Source organism: Ovis aries, chromosome 7 (assembly GCF_016772045.2).
Source record: "Ovis aries strain OAR_USU_Benz2616 breed Rambouillet chromosome 7, ARS-UI_Ramb_v3.0, whole genome shotgun sequence".
Taxonomy (NCBI): Eukaryota; Metazoa; Chordata; class Mammalia; order Artiodactyla; family Bovidae; genus Ovis; species Ovis aries.
Genome location: NC_056060.1, coordinates 42,280,596 through 42,296,641, shown reverse-complemented (window position 1 = coordinate 42,296,641; position 16,046 = coordinate 42,280,596). Strand labels below are relative to the sequence as shown.

Here is a 16,046-nt window from a genome sequence, read left to right as displayed (position 1 = left end):
AGAGCCATTTTGCTAGAAGAATGAACCGAGGGCGTGGTGAACAAAATGGGGCGGGACTTTGGAGAGGAAAGGCTTAAAAATTTGCATCAGAATTTTGGCGCCAAATGTTTGACATTTATACTTACTGAATACAGTTGGTAAGTTTACACTGAAGCAGTTTCCAATTAAATGCTCATCAGAGTTTTCTTTTGTTTCATTTGAAAATTTTCGTAAGAAAGCTAATGGATATTTATATGAGTCAGAATATCGGTTTACTTCTGGAGGATTAGAGAGCCTGGAGGGGCATAAGAGAGACTTCATGGGTTCCCTTTATATTGTATATCTTGGTCTGAAAAGTAGTTACACGGGTTTACACATATGTTAAAAACCATCGACCTGTACATGTTTCATCCACTTGTATGGACTTTAGGATGCATGTTATCCCTCAGTTTTTTGTAAATCATTAGTTACAGAAATAACTAGATCAGAAATTTAAAATGGGACAAGATATACAGGTTTGTAACAAATACTTAAGATTTTTTTCCAAGCACTTACAAATGCAAATCAAAATAAGCGCTGTCTTTAAAAAGTATTAATCAGTCAAATGACAATAATTGAATAATTGCCGTTACATCTCCTGGCCTCACATTCTCTCCTAAACTCAATTCATTTGGCTGATTTCCCCACCCCTTCGGTGCAAGGCCCTTCATAGGACACTGGTAATTTACTTGACTGCCAGCAGCATTCTGTCACATACTTTTCTTGAAAGGTGCAACGTGGTGCCTCATTTGCTTTTTTTTCTTACCCCCTCTTTTTCTCATAGGTGCTTCTTCTGAAACTTCTTGGCGGTCCTTCTGTACCTGACTTCCAGACATTGGCTTGCTCTGGGATACTGTATGGGCCCCCTCACTTTTATATCCACACACTCTTCCAGATAACCTTAATTCTGGCTTTAAAAGCCATCAATATGCCTGTCGTTGCAGCTCTCACCTTTCTTGGAACTTCAGACATGTATATTGTTAAAAGACAAAATTCAACCAAATAAATTTAAAGATCCACCTGTCTTTATTAGGTGATTTTTGAATCAGACAGCATCCCATCCAGCAGCTGGAAGAGCTCTCCTTCAGGTTGTACAAAATGGAAGGCTTTCATAGGAAGAAGGGGGAGAGGAGGGAGGTATTAGCAAAAGTAAAGAAAGTATTATTTTTCAGGTCTTTTTGAGGGGAAAAGAACTGGCAAGGTTTTTATCATGAGATTGCCTCTTTAAGTCTGGTTTGCTGTCATGGGGGACAAATAACTCCATTTTGAGACATTTCTTTTTCAATTGTATTCAATTCTTTGCTGGACATCTTTTGGATATCTAATATGTAGCTTAAATATAACAGTTTCAAAAAGTAAAATTCTAGATTCTCCTCCTAGTTTTACATTTCAGTTAAGAGCCCCAAGGTCCACCTGGTTGTGCAAGACAAAAATTTACATTTTAATTCTTTATTATTGTTCTCTCTTTTCACATATTCACATATTTCACAAGTCTGATAAACTCTACCTTCTCTACTTTACATCTCCGCAGCCTGGTTCAAGTTTCTATCATCTCTTGCCTCAATAGTAGATTTCTAACTGATCACCCTGTGAATCACATTATCCATCATATTTGTCCATGCTAATTCTGTATGTAGTATTAAACTGATTTGCATCTGTGTTTATTCTCTAGTTTCTTTTCTCACCCAATAAGATGTGAAACTTCTGTTTTGTTCGTTACTGTAATCTACAAGGTTTAATGCCAAGCCACATTAGAACCTGGCACATAATAAATGTCCAGTAAATGTTTGTTGAATGAATTAATTAATGAGGAAAATTATAATTATAGATATGCTGTGCTTTTACTGTAATATATGGGCTGCATTAGTAAAAAGTACATAAATATATTCTTATATGTAATATGGAGCAATACCTGCCATTTATACCTCATGGAGTTGGTAAAATGATAAAATGAGTTATGTTCCTGAATATTCTTTTTACACTAAATCATTCATGAAAATTTATTATGACAATTTTATTTTAATATTTCATTTATATTACAAAAGAAATGCAGACTTATGATTAAAAAGTGCAAAGTACAAAAGGTTGGAAAGTGAAAAGAAATTCTAGATTCTGTTTAGATCTCCTGCCAGATTCTGTACCTCTTAAGCAATTGCTGTTAACATTTTCTTTTGTATAATTTCAGAACTTTCTATGCACATGAGCTACTCTTTAAAAATCACACACTAATGAGCTCATATTTCATAGGAGCTGAGGTGTGGAGGGAGGAAGTAGGTGGCTCCAAGTAGCAGCTATTCACCAACCATCATGGAAGTATTTCAGTATTTTAGCAACTGGTGTAACTTTATTATCACAATATAACTGAATAACTATCTCTGCCAACTAGTTTTTCATTGTTCTATTTCATTAGGTTTAGGGGGAGGAGCCATTGATAATCTACCTTCTTTGCTTCATCTTACCATGAAAGCCCTCAAGGAAATATTATCAAATTTGAGTCACTAAAATCAGATTAACCCTCCTAACTAATCAACTAAGTCATCAAGTCCTGTGCATGCTAACTCCTAAATTGATCTCAACTCTGTTATCACAGCTTGGATATATGTCATCATCTTTTTTTTCCTGGAGTCTGTAGAGTTTCTTTATTTTTTTTTTGTAACATCATTATTGGTATACAACTCATATACCGTACAGGACACCTACTTAAAGAGTGCAGTTCAACAGTTTTTAGTATGTTCATAGAGTTGTGCAACCAAATCAAATTTAGAACATATTCATCACCTAAACAGAAACCCATATTCATTAGCAGTCACTCCCCATTTCTACCCAACCACCAGTTTCCCCAGGTCTAAGCAACCACACAGCTACTTTCTGCCTCTGGTTTTGTGTACTCTAGATATTTCACATCATATGAATAGAATATTTTAATATGTGATTCTTTGTGACTAACTTCTTTTATTTAGCGTAATGTATTCAAAGATCGTCCATGTTGTAGTATGTATCAGTACTTTATTTCAGTTGATTGCTGAGTCACATTCCATTTTATGAATATATCTGTTTATCAGTTCATTCACTGGTAGACATTTGATTTGTTCTACTCTTTGGCTATAATGAGTAATGCTACTGTCAACATTCATATACAATTCTTGTTGGGACATAATGTTCTCATAGGCTCACACCTTGAAGTGGAAATGCTTGTGGTGCAATAGCTAAGAAACTATTGCCTAATCCAGGGTAACCTATGTTTTCATTTAAGGGTTTTATAGTTTTAGCTCATACATTTGTGCTTTGACTCATTTTGAGTTACTTTTTATATATGGCATGGGATGGGGGTCCAGCTTTGTTCCATAACATGTGAATAACTGGTTGTCCCAATATCGTTTGTTGAAAAGACTATGATTTTACCATTGAATGGTCTTGACACCCTTGTCAAAAATTGACGACAGATGTCCGAGGAGGTTTAACTTTCCCCTGAATTTTCAGTTCTATTCCATTGATCTGTGTGTCTCTCAATGCCAATAGCACGCTGTCTTCATTACTTTAGTTTTGAAATTAGGAAGTGTGAGTCTTCCAACTATGTTCTTTTTCAAGATTTTTTTTTTTTACTATTCTGGGATCCCTGACTGTCCATATAAATTTTTTAATCAGCATGTCAGTTTCTATTAAAAAGCATGCTGGGGCTTTGCAGTCTGTAGAACAGATTAGGGCATACTGCCCTCAAAAGTATTAAGCCTTCCAGCCCATGAACATCGGAAGTAGTATCATTTATTTAGGTCTTCTTAATTTTTTTCAGCAATATTTTATAGTTTTCAAGTTCTAAGTTTTACACCTCTTTTATTAAATTTATTCTTAAGTATTCTTTTTGATGCTAATGTGAGTAAAATTGTTTTCTTTGTTTTGTTCATTGCTGCTGTATAGAATTACAATAGAATTTGGTATTTGTTTGTATCCTGAAACTTTACTGAATGTGTTTATTTATTAGTTCTAATAAATTATTAGATAATTTTTAGTGGGTTCCTTAGGATTTTTTATATATGAGATTATGTGATCTACAAATAGAGATAGTTTTACTTCTTTTTTTCCAATCTGGATGCCTTCTATTTAATTTCCTTACTTAATTTCCCTGTGGTTCAGACAGTAAAGAATTCACCTGCAATGCAGGAGACTTTGGTTTGATTCCTGGGTGAAGAAGGAAATGGCTACGCACTCCAGTACTCTTGCCTGGAAAACTCCATGAACAGAGGAACCTGATGGGCCACAGTTCATTGGGTCCCAAAGAGTTTCATTTGCGCTATTTCAAACCCTAAAAGATGATGCTGTGAAAGTGCTGCACTCAATATGCCAGCAAATTTGGAAAACTCAGCAGTGGCCACGGGACTGGAAAAGGTCAGTTTTCATTCCAGTCCCAAAGAAAGGCAATGCTAAGGAATGTTCAGACTACTGCACAATTGCACTCATCTCACACGCTAGCAAAGTAATGCTCAAAGTTCTCCAATTCAGGCTTCAACAGTACATGAACTGTGAACTTCCAGATATTCAAGCTGTATTTAGAAAAGGCAGAAGAACCAGAGATCAAATTGCCAACATCCGTTGGATCATAGAAAAAGAGAGAGTTTGTTCCAGAAAAACATCTACTTCTGCTTTATTGACTATGCCAAAGCCTTTGACTGTGTGGATCACAACAAACTGTGGGAAATTCTTAAAGAGATGGGAAAACCAGACCGCCTGACTGCCTCCTGAGAAATCTGTATGCAGGTCAAGAAGCAACATTTAGAACCAGACATAGAACAATGGACGGGTTCCAAATTGGGAAAGGAGTATGTCAAGGGTAGATATTGTCACCTGCTTATTTAACTTATGTGCAGAGTACATCATGCAAAATGCCAGGCTGGATGAAGCACAAGTTGGAATTAAGATTGCTGGGAGAGATATCAATAACCTCAGATATGCAGGTGACACCACCCTTATGGCAGAACATATAGAGGAACTGAAGAGCCTCTTGATGAAAGTGAAAGAGGAGAGTGAAAAAACTGGCTTAAAACTCAACTTTCAAAAAACTAAGATCATGGCATCCGGTCCCATTTCTTCATAGCAAATAAATGGGGAAACAGTAGAAACAGCAACAGACTTTATTTTGAGGGGCTCCAAAATCACTGCAGATGGTGACTGCAGCCATGAAATTAAAAGATGCTTGCTCCTTGGAAGAAAAACTATGACCAACCTAGATAGCATATTAAGAAGCAGAGATATTACTTTGCCAACAAAGGTCCGTCTAGTCAAGGCTATGGTTTTTCCAGTATGTGAGAGTTGGACTATAAAGAAAGCTAAGCACCAAAGAATTGATCCTTTTGAACTGTGGTGTTGGAGAAGACTCTTGAGAGTCCCTTGGACAGCAAGGAGATCCAACCAGTCAATTCTAAAGGAAATCAGTCCTGAATATTCATTGGAAGGACTGATGCTGCAGCTGAAGCTCCAATACTTTGGCCACCTGATGCAAAGAGCTGACTCATTTGAAAAACCCTGATGCTGGGAAAGATTGAGGGCAGGAGGAGAAGGGGACATCAGAGGATAAAATGGTTGGATGGCATCACCAACTCAATGGACATGAGTTTGACCAAGCTCCGGGAGTTGGTGATGGACAGGGAAACCTGGCATGCTGCAGTCCATGGGGTCAGAAAGAGTTGGACACAACTGAGTGACTGAACTGAACTTCCTACAGTCATTCACAGTTGGGTCTGGTTAGCATGTTTACCGCGTGCTTAAACAAAGGAATTTTAGCTTGACCTTCAGGCATGGGAGGTTCAGTCCCTGAAGATGGGCCATTATGTATACTTTAAGCTATCAGCAAAATCCCTTCAGTGATTAACTTTGTAGCAAAAGCGATAGAATAGGAAGATTAAAGAGGCAGAACCAATATGGAGTCAGATTTCTTCATCTCTGTTATAGGTATGGCATTTAGGGGTTTGGGGATATGTGTGTATATGTGTTGCTAGATCCAGTTTGCTAGCATTTTGTTGAAAATCATTATATCTGTATTCACAAAAGATACTGATCTGTAGTTTTCTTATGATGTCTTAATTTCATTTTGTTATCAGGCTAATACTAGCTTCATAGAATGAGGTGAGAAATGTTCCCTCCTTTTTTGTTCTTTGAAAGTATTCATAAAGAATTTCTGTTGTCTTCCTCTTTAAATTTTGGGTGCAGTGAAGTCATCTAGAGCTGGGTTTTTCATTGTGGATTATCTGTTATAGATTTATTCAGATATTCTATTTATTCTTGAGTCAGTTTTGGTAGTTTGTGTCTCTCTAGGACTATATCTAGTTCATCTGAATTTCCTAATTTGTTGGCCTACAAGTGGTCATAGTATTCCTTTATAATCCTTGTAATATCTGCAAGGTCAATATTAATGTCTTTTCTTTCATTCCTAATTTTAGTAATGTGAGCTTTTTCTCTTTTTTCTTGGTCAGTTTAGCTAAAAGTTTGTCAATTTTATTGATGTTTTCAAAGAACCAACTTTTAGTTTTGTTGGTTTTCTCTATTTTTTAAAATTCTCTTTTTCATTATTTTCTTCTTTTTGCATGCTTTCAATTTTTTTTGCTTTTATTCTTTCCCTAAAGTATTTTAAAGTAGAAGACTAAGTTATTGATTTTCAACATTTCTTCTTTTTTTAATGTAGGCTTTGAACCTCTGAGTTCCTCTCAACACTTCTTTAACTGCATCCCATAACTTTTGTTATGTTTGTTATATTATGTCCCTCATGTCATTCATGTCAAACTATTTACGATTTTTCCTTTTGATATCTCTTTGTTGTTTATGTAAAAGTTTGTTGTTCTTTTCCATATATTTTTGAATTTCCCAAAATTTTTTGTTATTAATTTAGAGTTTCACTCCATTGTGATCAAAAAGCATACTTGTGTAATTTCACTTCTTTCTAATTTATTGACACTTGGTTTATGGCCTAGTATATGATCTATCCCAGAGAATGTTCTAGCCCTTGAAAAGAATTTGCATTTTTCTGTGATTGGGTAGAGTGCTCCACAGATGTCTGTTAGGTCAAGGTGGTGTATAATGTTGTTCAAGTCTTTTAATTCTTTGCTGACCTTCTGCCTAATAGTGTTCTTTCTGTTACTGAAAGTGGGGTATTAAAGTCTCCAGCTATTGTCTCCTCGATTCTGAGAGTTGTATTTCATGTGTTTGTGGGCCTGTTTTCTATATCTTAATAATTGTTATGTATTTCTGATGGATTGACTCCTCTTTTATAAAACTTTCCTCTTTATATCTACCAAAATTCTTATATAGTCTGTTTTGTCTAATATTAGTAGAGCCACTTGCTGTGATTTTGTTATTAGAGTTCTGGGGTGTTGGGTGGATAGCTGCTGTGCAACCAAAGACCACTAAGGAAATGGAAATAGAGAAGTTTATTACTCACAAGTCCTGAAAGAAGTATGCAACATGCCTTGAGGGCCCGCACAGGAAGGGTGAGGCAGGGTGTAGGCAGAGAGAAGCAGGACTTGGGGCACATGCTTTTAGTAGGGTCAGCGGGTAGAGTGCTTTGGAATTCCTGGGCAATTTGAACTAGGAAGAGCAGGGTTTGGGTAAGCTTCACAAGGGTCTTATCTAAGAGGTACACAGTGAAGCCCCTGAGAGGATGAGGGGGACTATTTATCACAAGGGCCACCGGGAGGGGGGTCATATTCACTTGTGACCCTCAGGGTTGTTATCTATGGCATACATTCACAGGAGGGGCTGGTGTTAGTTCGAGGCCCCTGCAGGCTGCTGGGTCACGCAAAATGGATGCCAAGGCAGCAATATTATAGAGTGGCTTAGCCAAACTCTCCAACAACTACTGATACATTAACAGTGAGCTAACATCCTCAGATGATCTGACAGCTCTTTAAGTCAAGATTAAGAAGATTGATTATTCTCCTCTCCCATCTGGATACAGAAACGCAAAAGTAAGGATCATTCTAAATTTATGAGGTTGGCCTTAAAATTTTACTTTAAAGAAGCTTATTAAATATTTTATAATGTCCATGCATAAAATGTTTCAATTGAGCTAGAGAAAATCCTAGCTTTTCAAAGGGGTGCTATCATGTGAAACCCTGAATTAGAGTTAACAAATGAAGATCTGCCCACCTAAGGAGTTACTATTCACTGACATAATTAGTTGGCAAGTTGCAGAGTATTTGTAGCTCAAGGTTAGCTAATATACGTTATTGCAGTTGTCCAGAAGCACAAGGAAAGCTAAAGCTATAGGTAACCAGAGTTAAACTCTGACGTCTGGCTAATTTGCGTAAGAAAAAAAGAAGTATGTTCACTTAGTATGAAAATCTCTGACACAAGTAGCAGCTTTTCCCACACAGATGGTTCATGGTATAGAAAGGATCATAAATAATGCAGTTCTGGACAACAAGAAAAGCTTGAACTGAACCAGGAAAGAAATGGTTATTTGAGCATACTGTGGATCTCACAGTTGCCCTGCCCGTGAGAGTTGGCAGTTAATATAGAGCAACGTTACTTCTTAACTTATTTTTACCTATTATATTAATTATAGTAAGTATCAAATTTCATATGTGTACACAGAAATATCATACTTACATGTAAATCTCACTTTGAAATTCGGTAACTATGGGAAATGGCCACTGGTTGTTGTTATGGACTGAGTGTGTCTCCCCAAAGTTCATATGTTGAAGCACTAACCCACCCAACTCTGCCCCACCCGCCAGTGGAGCCTTTGTGAAATAAGTGGTTTAAGTCAGATCATGGAGATGGAACCCCCGCCCTTGATGGAATTAGTGCCCTTATAAGAAGAAGAAGAGAGACTGAAATTTGTTTTCTCTGTCATGTGAGGATAACAGCAAGAAGGCAACCCATCTGCAAACCAGGAAAAGGGTCCTTACCAAGAACTCAAACTGTTGTCATCTTAATCTTAGACTTCCCCATCTCAAGAGCTGTGAGAAAGTAGTGCCTAATATTTAAATCAAGTCTGTGTTCTTCTGTTACAGCAGCCTGAATAGACTAGGACTGTCATTTTTTTAAAAAATTTAAGACAAGTCAACATGCCAATATGGTTTTCTTTTGCCATTCTAGATAATATTTGGACCCAGTAGCACAGGAGTATCTCTTTTGTTTTGCTTTATTTTAATTTTGTTTTTGGCTGTGCCCTGGCTTTCTCTAATATATTAGTTATCTATTGCTGCCTCAGATTACCTAAGGTTTAACAAGACCAGGAGCTAACTGTGGCTCAGATCATGAACTCCTTATTGCCAAATTCAGACTTAAATTGAAGAAAGTGGGGAAAACCACTAGACCATTCAGGTATGACCTAAATCAAATCCCTTATGATTATACTGTGGAAGTGAGAAATGGATTTTAGGGACTAGATCTGATAGAGTACCTGATGAACTATGGACAGAGGTTTGTGACATTGTACAGGAGACAGGGATCAAGACCATCCCCAAGAAAAAGAAATGCAAAAAAAGCAAAATGGCTGTATGAGGAGGCCTTACAAATAGCTGTGAAAAGAAGACAAGTGAAAAGCAAAGGAGAAAAGGAAAGATATACCCATTTGAATGCAGAGTTCCAAAGAATAGCAAAGAGAGATAAGAAAGCCTTCCTCAGTGATCAATGCAAAGAAATAGAGGAAAACAATAGAATGGGAAAGACTAGAGATCTCTTCAAGAAAATTAGAGATCCCAAGGGAACATTTCATGCAAAGATGGGCTCGATAAAGGACAGAAATGGTATGGACCTAACAGAAGCAGAAGATATTAAGAAGAGGTGGCAAGAATACACAGAAGAACTGTACAAAAAAGATCTTCATGACCCAGATAATCACAATGGTGTGATCACTCACCTAGAGCCAGACATCCTGGAATGTGAAGTCAAGTGGGCCTTAGAAAGCATCAATATGAACAAAGCTAGTGGAGGTGATGGAATTCCAGTTGAGCTATTTCAAATCCTGAAAGATGATGCTGTGAAAGTGCTGCACTCAATATGTCAACAATTTGGAAAACTTAGCAGTGGCCACAGGACTGGAAAAGGTCAGTTTTCATTCCAATCCCAAAGAAAGGCAAAGCCAAAGAATGCTCAAACTACCGCACAATTGCACTCATCTCACACACTAGTAGAGTAATGCTCAAAATTCTCCAAGCCAGGCTTCAGCAATAAGTGAACCGTGAACTTCCAGATGTTCAAGCTGGTTTTAGAAAAGGCAGAGGAACCAGAGGTCAAATTGCCAACATCCGCTGGATCGTCGAAAAAGCAAGAGAGTTCCAGAAAGACATCTATTTCTGCTTTATTGACTATGCCAAAGCCTTTGACTGTGTGGATCACAATAAACTGTGGAAAATTCTGAAAGAGATAGGAATACCAGACCACCTCACCTGCCTCCTGAGAAACCTGTATGCAGGTCAGGAAGCAACAGTTAGAACTGGATAAGAAACAACAGACTGGTTCCAAATAGGAAAAGGAGTATGTCAGGGCTGTATATTGTCACCCTGCTTATTTAACTTCTCTGCAGAGTACATCATGAGAAACGCTGGGCTGGATGAAGCACAAGCTGGAATCAAGATTGCCAGGAGAAATATCAATAACCTCAGATATGCAGATGACACCACCATTACGGCAGAAAGTGAAGAACTACAGAGCCTCTTGATGAAAGTGAAAGAGGAGAATGAAAAAATTGGCTTAAAGCTCAACATTCAGAAAATGAAGATTATGGCATCTGGTCCCATCACTTCATGGCAAATAGATGGGGAAACAGTGGAAACAGCGGCTCACCTTATTTTGGGAGGCTCCAAAATTACTGCAGATGCTGACTGCAGCCGTGAAATTAAAAGATGCTAATCTTTGACAGAAAAGTTATGACCAACCTAGGCATCATATTAAAAAACAGAGACATTACTTTGCCAACAAAGGTCTGTCTAGTCAAGGCTGTAGTTTTTCCAGTAGTCATGTATGGATGTGAGAGTTGGACTATAAAGAAAGCTGAGCACTGAAGTATTGATGCTTTTGAACTGTGGTGTTGGAGAAGACTCTTGAGAGTCCCTTGGCCTGCAAGGAGATCCAACCAGTCCATCCTAAAGGAGATCAGTCCTAGGTGTTCATTGGAAGAACTTATGTTGAAGCTGAAACTCCAACACTTTGGCCATCTGATGCAAAGAACTCACTCATTGGAAAAGACCCTGATGCTGGGAAAGATTGAGGGCAGGAAGAGAAGGGGACGACAGAAAATGAGATGGTTGGATGGCATCACCAACTCAATAGACATGAGTTTGAGTAAACTCTGGGAGTTGGTGATGAACAGGAAGATCTGGCGTGCTGCAGTTCATGGGGTCTCAAAGAGTCGAACATGACTGAGCTACTGAACTGAACTAGTAACTTAAAAACAGTAAATATGCTCTCTTACAGTTTCTGTATATGTCTCACAGTTTCAGAATTCATAAGTGGCTTAATTCCTGGTAGTTCTGGCTCAGTCTTTCATGAGTTGTTGACAACCTGTTGAGCATGGTAGTCATCTGAAAGTTTTAAGTGGTGCTGAAATAGCCACTTCTCAAGTGGCTCTCATATACTGGCAAGTTGGTGCTGACTGGTGAGGGGCTTTACCATCTTTCCGCATAAGTCTGTCCATAAACTCATGACTCCAGAGCAAGCCATCCAAGAAAGCAAGCCAGAACCAGTGATGCCTTTTATGACCTAGCCTTAGAGACCACTAGCCATCAGGTGCTTCTGCAATATACCACTGGTCTTAAAGGACAGACCTATTCGTAGTGAGAGAGAATCATACAAGACAGTGATACACGTAGACAAGGATCACTGGGGGCCATTGTGGAGGCTGGCTACCATACCTAATAGCTCCATTTCATGGTCGTAATGGCTTAAATCTCATGGCTAAGAACCTGGTTCTGGGGTTGGATAGATAAGCACTCTCTTTTTAATTGCACTGCCTACCTACTTACTCTTTCGAATCCTCTGTTTCCTCCTCTGTTATATGGAAATGGTAGATCCATCCCATAGGTTTGTTATGAGCATTAAATGAGTTAATGACCATAGAATAGTCCTTTCTGTCAGATCATGTCATTTTATAACTTAGTCTTCCAGTGGCTTCCCATAAACTTGGAATTTAACTAGTCTATCAGATCTAGACCTACCTACTAACTGACTTAGCCACTACTGCTGCCACCACCACCACTACCTAATCTAGCTCTGATCTGGTTTCTTTGTCTCCCTTCCTCACTCCGCTCTATCCACTGGCCTCCTTTCTGCTCACCCGTGTTAGGTTCTCCCCTATCTCAGAGCCTTTGCACTTGCTGTTACCTCTACGTGGAGCATCTTTTCCCTCTATGTTTTCATGGATCATTTATTCACTTCATTGAGATTCCCTACCTGAATAGTACCTCCCCAGAGACCTTCCTGGCCATTCCTTTCATTCCTTTGTCCTTCTTCATTTTTCTGTTTATAGCACTTATCCCTATTTGACATTTTATTATATATATTTGTTTGCCTATTTTGATTTATGTGGCTCTCCTTCATTAGTATGTGAGTCCGTAAATACTATATTTCATTCACTACCTTATCCTTAGTGCTTAGAAGTATGCCTGTCTTAGAGTACATGTTTCATAAATGTTTGTTTAAAAAGTAAAGAATACATGCAAGTTACTCAGCACATTGCTTGACCCACCACATCATGAGTTCAGTAAATCTTAGCTGATGTCAATCTCATCATCATCTATACCCTTCCCATCATCCCTGACCACCTTAATATCTCACATGTATATGGGACTTTGTGTGTGTGTGCTCAGCCCCACAGTCATGTCTGACTCTTTGTGACCTCCTGGACTATAGCCTGCCAGGCGCCTCTGTCCATGGAATTTTCCAGGCAAGAGTCCTGGAGCAGGTTGCCATTTCCTACTCCAGGGGATCTTCCTGACCCAAGTCTCTCGCATCATGTGCATCGGCAGGCAGATTCTTCACCACAGTACCACCTGGAATATGGTACTTGACTGTTCTCAAATTCTTTTGTCATTTATAGGAAATAGGCAGTAATACTTTATTTTTATTTTTTTGGCAGTAATACTTTAAAGCAAAGCTGTAATTGTGGAGCTATAATTGAAATATTCTGACAAGTAATGAAACTGGGAAGTGCAAGGGGAGGATTTGTCGCCTATAAATGACTATTTTTTTTTTTCCAAAGGGCCCTACCTGAAAATTGGTCTTTCCTCACCAAATGAGTAGGCTTTCTTCAGGACAGATGAATGTATTATAAACTGGTCATTTTAAGGTCATTCAAGATTTGACTTTTAAAGAGACTTTAATGGTTGAGCAGTGCCCTGGATCTTTCTAGGCCAAATTTGAAGCAGAGGATCAGGTTTTATGACTTTTCAACTTTTGGAACTCTCCTGGAAGGTTAGTCATTTCTTCCACACACTCACCCCACCTCTGTCCATACCCACTGTTCCCTGGCAGGTCAGATCCTCATACTGGCCTGCTGGCCTGTCTGGTGCTTTCTTGTAAATTAATAAAAGAAAACCTTTCCTCCTGGGAGAAGAAGCCCTGCAAGGGTCTTGACTTGGCAGAGATGGCGGGTTCTTGTGTTCTGCAGGATGCAAGGTGAATTTGAGCCTCACTCAGCCTTTGGCTGGAAACCCTGGAGCACAGTGGTGAGCAGTGGAAGTCTTTGCTTCCTTTGTGCTGCCCACAGGCCACCCATGTTTCTGCTGCCCTTCTGGGGGATGACTCTCCTGCTGAATCCTATTGAGTAGAACAAGTCTTAACTAAGAGGCAGTCTAGCACAGTGGGGACTGCATAGCAAGGTGCTTAAGAGTCAGGGTTTGAAAGACAGGATCCCTGACCTTGAATCCTATCTCTACCAGCCAGTGACCTGAGACCGTAGGCAAGTTATACAATCTCTCGGTGCTTCAGTCTTGGACTATTGTGAGGTTTATATGAGTTAATACATGCAATACATACTCAAAACACATGATTTATTATATGAGAGGGGCAGAAAGCCTAGGAAGTTTGTTCAAACAATGCCTCCTTGTGCATTTATGAGCAACTGGATGAAAATATAGTAACATCTGAGAATGCTTCACTCTGATGCCTTCCACTTGCCCTTTCTAGAGTTAGAGACTAGTATTGAGTCATCCAGCAAGCATTTGAACAGTTACTGTGTTCAGCGTAGACAAACACATTTAAAGACACTACCCTCACCTTAAAAGTATATCCCCCAATTCTCAAGAAGTCAATCAAACTAAGAGAACACTAATTACTGTCCTAAAACAAATGTGACCATATTCAGGATGCATGGCATATTCTAGTTTACTAGAATGGACTCATTCTTTAGAGATAGATTATCTTTCAGTTCAAACTTCCTCTTATTGACTATGTGATCTCAAACTTCCGTGAGTCTCAGTTTTCCACAAAGCAAAATGAGTGGAGAGGGAGAGTTTCAAGGGTTATTTTAAGGATTGAGACAACATTTAGAATAAAAGGGGTCTGGTATACAGGAGGTAGTTATTCTCTGGTAGTTTTTGTCTTTATCAATATTTTCTATTAGCCTCATCTAATTTCTATTGTGGGGCTTCCCAGCTGGCTCAGTGGTAAAGAATCTACCTGCCAAGCAGGAAACTTGGATTCAGTCCCTGGTTCTGGAAGAGCCCCTGCAGACGGAAATGGCAATCCACTCTGCCCAGAAAATTCCATGGACAGAGGAACCTGGAGTGCTGCAGTCCATGGAGTCACAAAAAGTCAGGCACAACTTAGCAACTAAACAACAAGAACAATTTCTATTGTAAAGATCTGTGGTGGCATCTTAATATCCCACAGAGGTAAATCCAGATACATCACATGCCAGGCTTTTGAGAATCTGGCTTCACCTACCTTTCAACCCACTGCTTTCACCACGAACCTTACAGCCCAAACATAGAACTACTTGCAGTTCCAGAACTTACTGTGACACATATACTGCCTTTGCTTCCAGCGTCCCCTCTCCCTGGATGACTCTTCTTGTTTCCTTTGCCAGTGAACTATCATTCTTATGTAAAACAGATACATTTAGTTAAAGAATAATAATTTTAAAAAGCATGTTCTTACAGGTTAAGAAATAGAAGGCCCCTGAGATCTCCACATTTTAAGAAAAAATCAGCATTTGTGATATTTGTATTTTAAAAGCATTGAAGATGAAATCCTTATGTTTATGTACCACCTCTATCATGAAGAAACCAGGGAATTTACTTGTGCCCCTAAAAACCATAAAGGCTCCCAGTCATTCTGCAGGGATGCTGTTAGTAATTAAATAATGAAACACAATTTGATCAATAGAAAATTATTAAGAAAAAATAATATATTAAATAAATTCAACTTAATATATTAAATTTTTTCTACTATGTTTTGCTTCTTTTGAAAATCTACAGCACGATTCCTTTGTTAAAATAAATATGGTGGCTCTTGTGGGGATTGGAGGGTGTCTTTTTATGTTTTTTTCTTGACTGATCATAAGGAGCCACTAGGTGGCAGAGGATGCTTCTTTATATCACAATGAGAAAGCCTGAAAAATATTTTCAGTTGGAAACAGGTTTTAGAAGACATAAAAAGCTTCACTTCATAGGTTAATATGTTACACTAGTATCCAATGGCCCTGCAGGTAGCAATTTTGGCCTATTGCCTATATTATAGTAACAATAACAACAACAATAATAATATCAAAACCACAGCTATTTATTGTATGGTAACTGTGTACCAGATATTGTGCTGTTTAATTTTCACAGCAGCCAGAGGAAGCAAACACTGTTAATCTTTTTGCAGAAGAAAAATCTGAGTCTTGAAAAGAGAAGAAACAAAATGCCCAAGACACAGATAAGCAGCAGAAACCAGATTCAAACCAGGTCTGTTGGATTTTAGCACCTGGGGATTAACAACTTCATTCCACAGACTGTCAGAACTGGGAAAATATTTAATTTTTTTAGAAGAATTAACCACTCTATGATATCATGGTTTAGATGTTATAATATCTATGAGCTTAGTCCTTATAG

At 38.4% G+C, this 16,046-nt stretch overlaps 1 long non-coding RNA gene across 2 annotated transcripts in view; it reads left to right on the top strand.

The window, feature by feature from the left end:
* The first annotated feature begins 1 nt into the window (after position 1).
* Positions 2-16,046, top strand: part of LOC105615691 (uncharacterized) — a 56,821-nt gene continuing 40,776 nt past the window's right edge. For both annotated transcript variants that reach the window (XR_006060374.2, XR_006060373.2), the window contains exon 1: positions 2-137. This is a non-coding gene — a long non-coding RNA (uncharacterized LOC105615691). The remainder of the gene's footprint in view (positions 138-16,046) is intronic.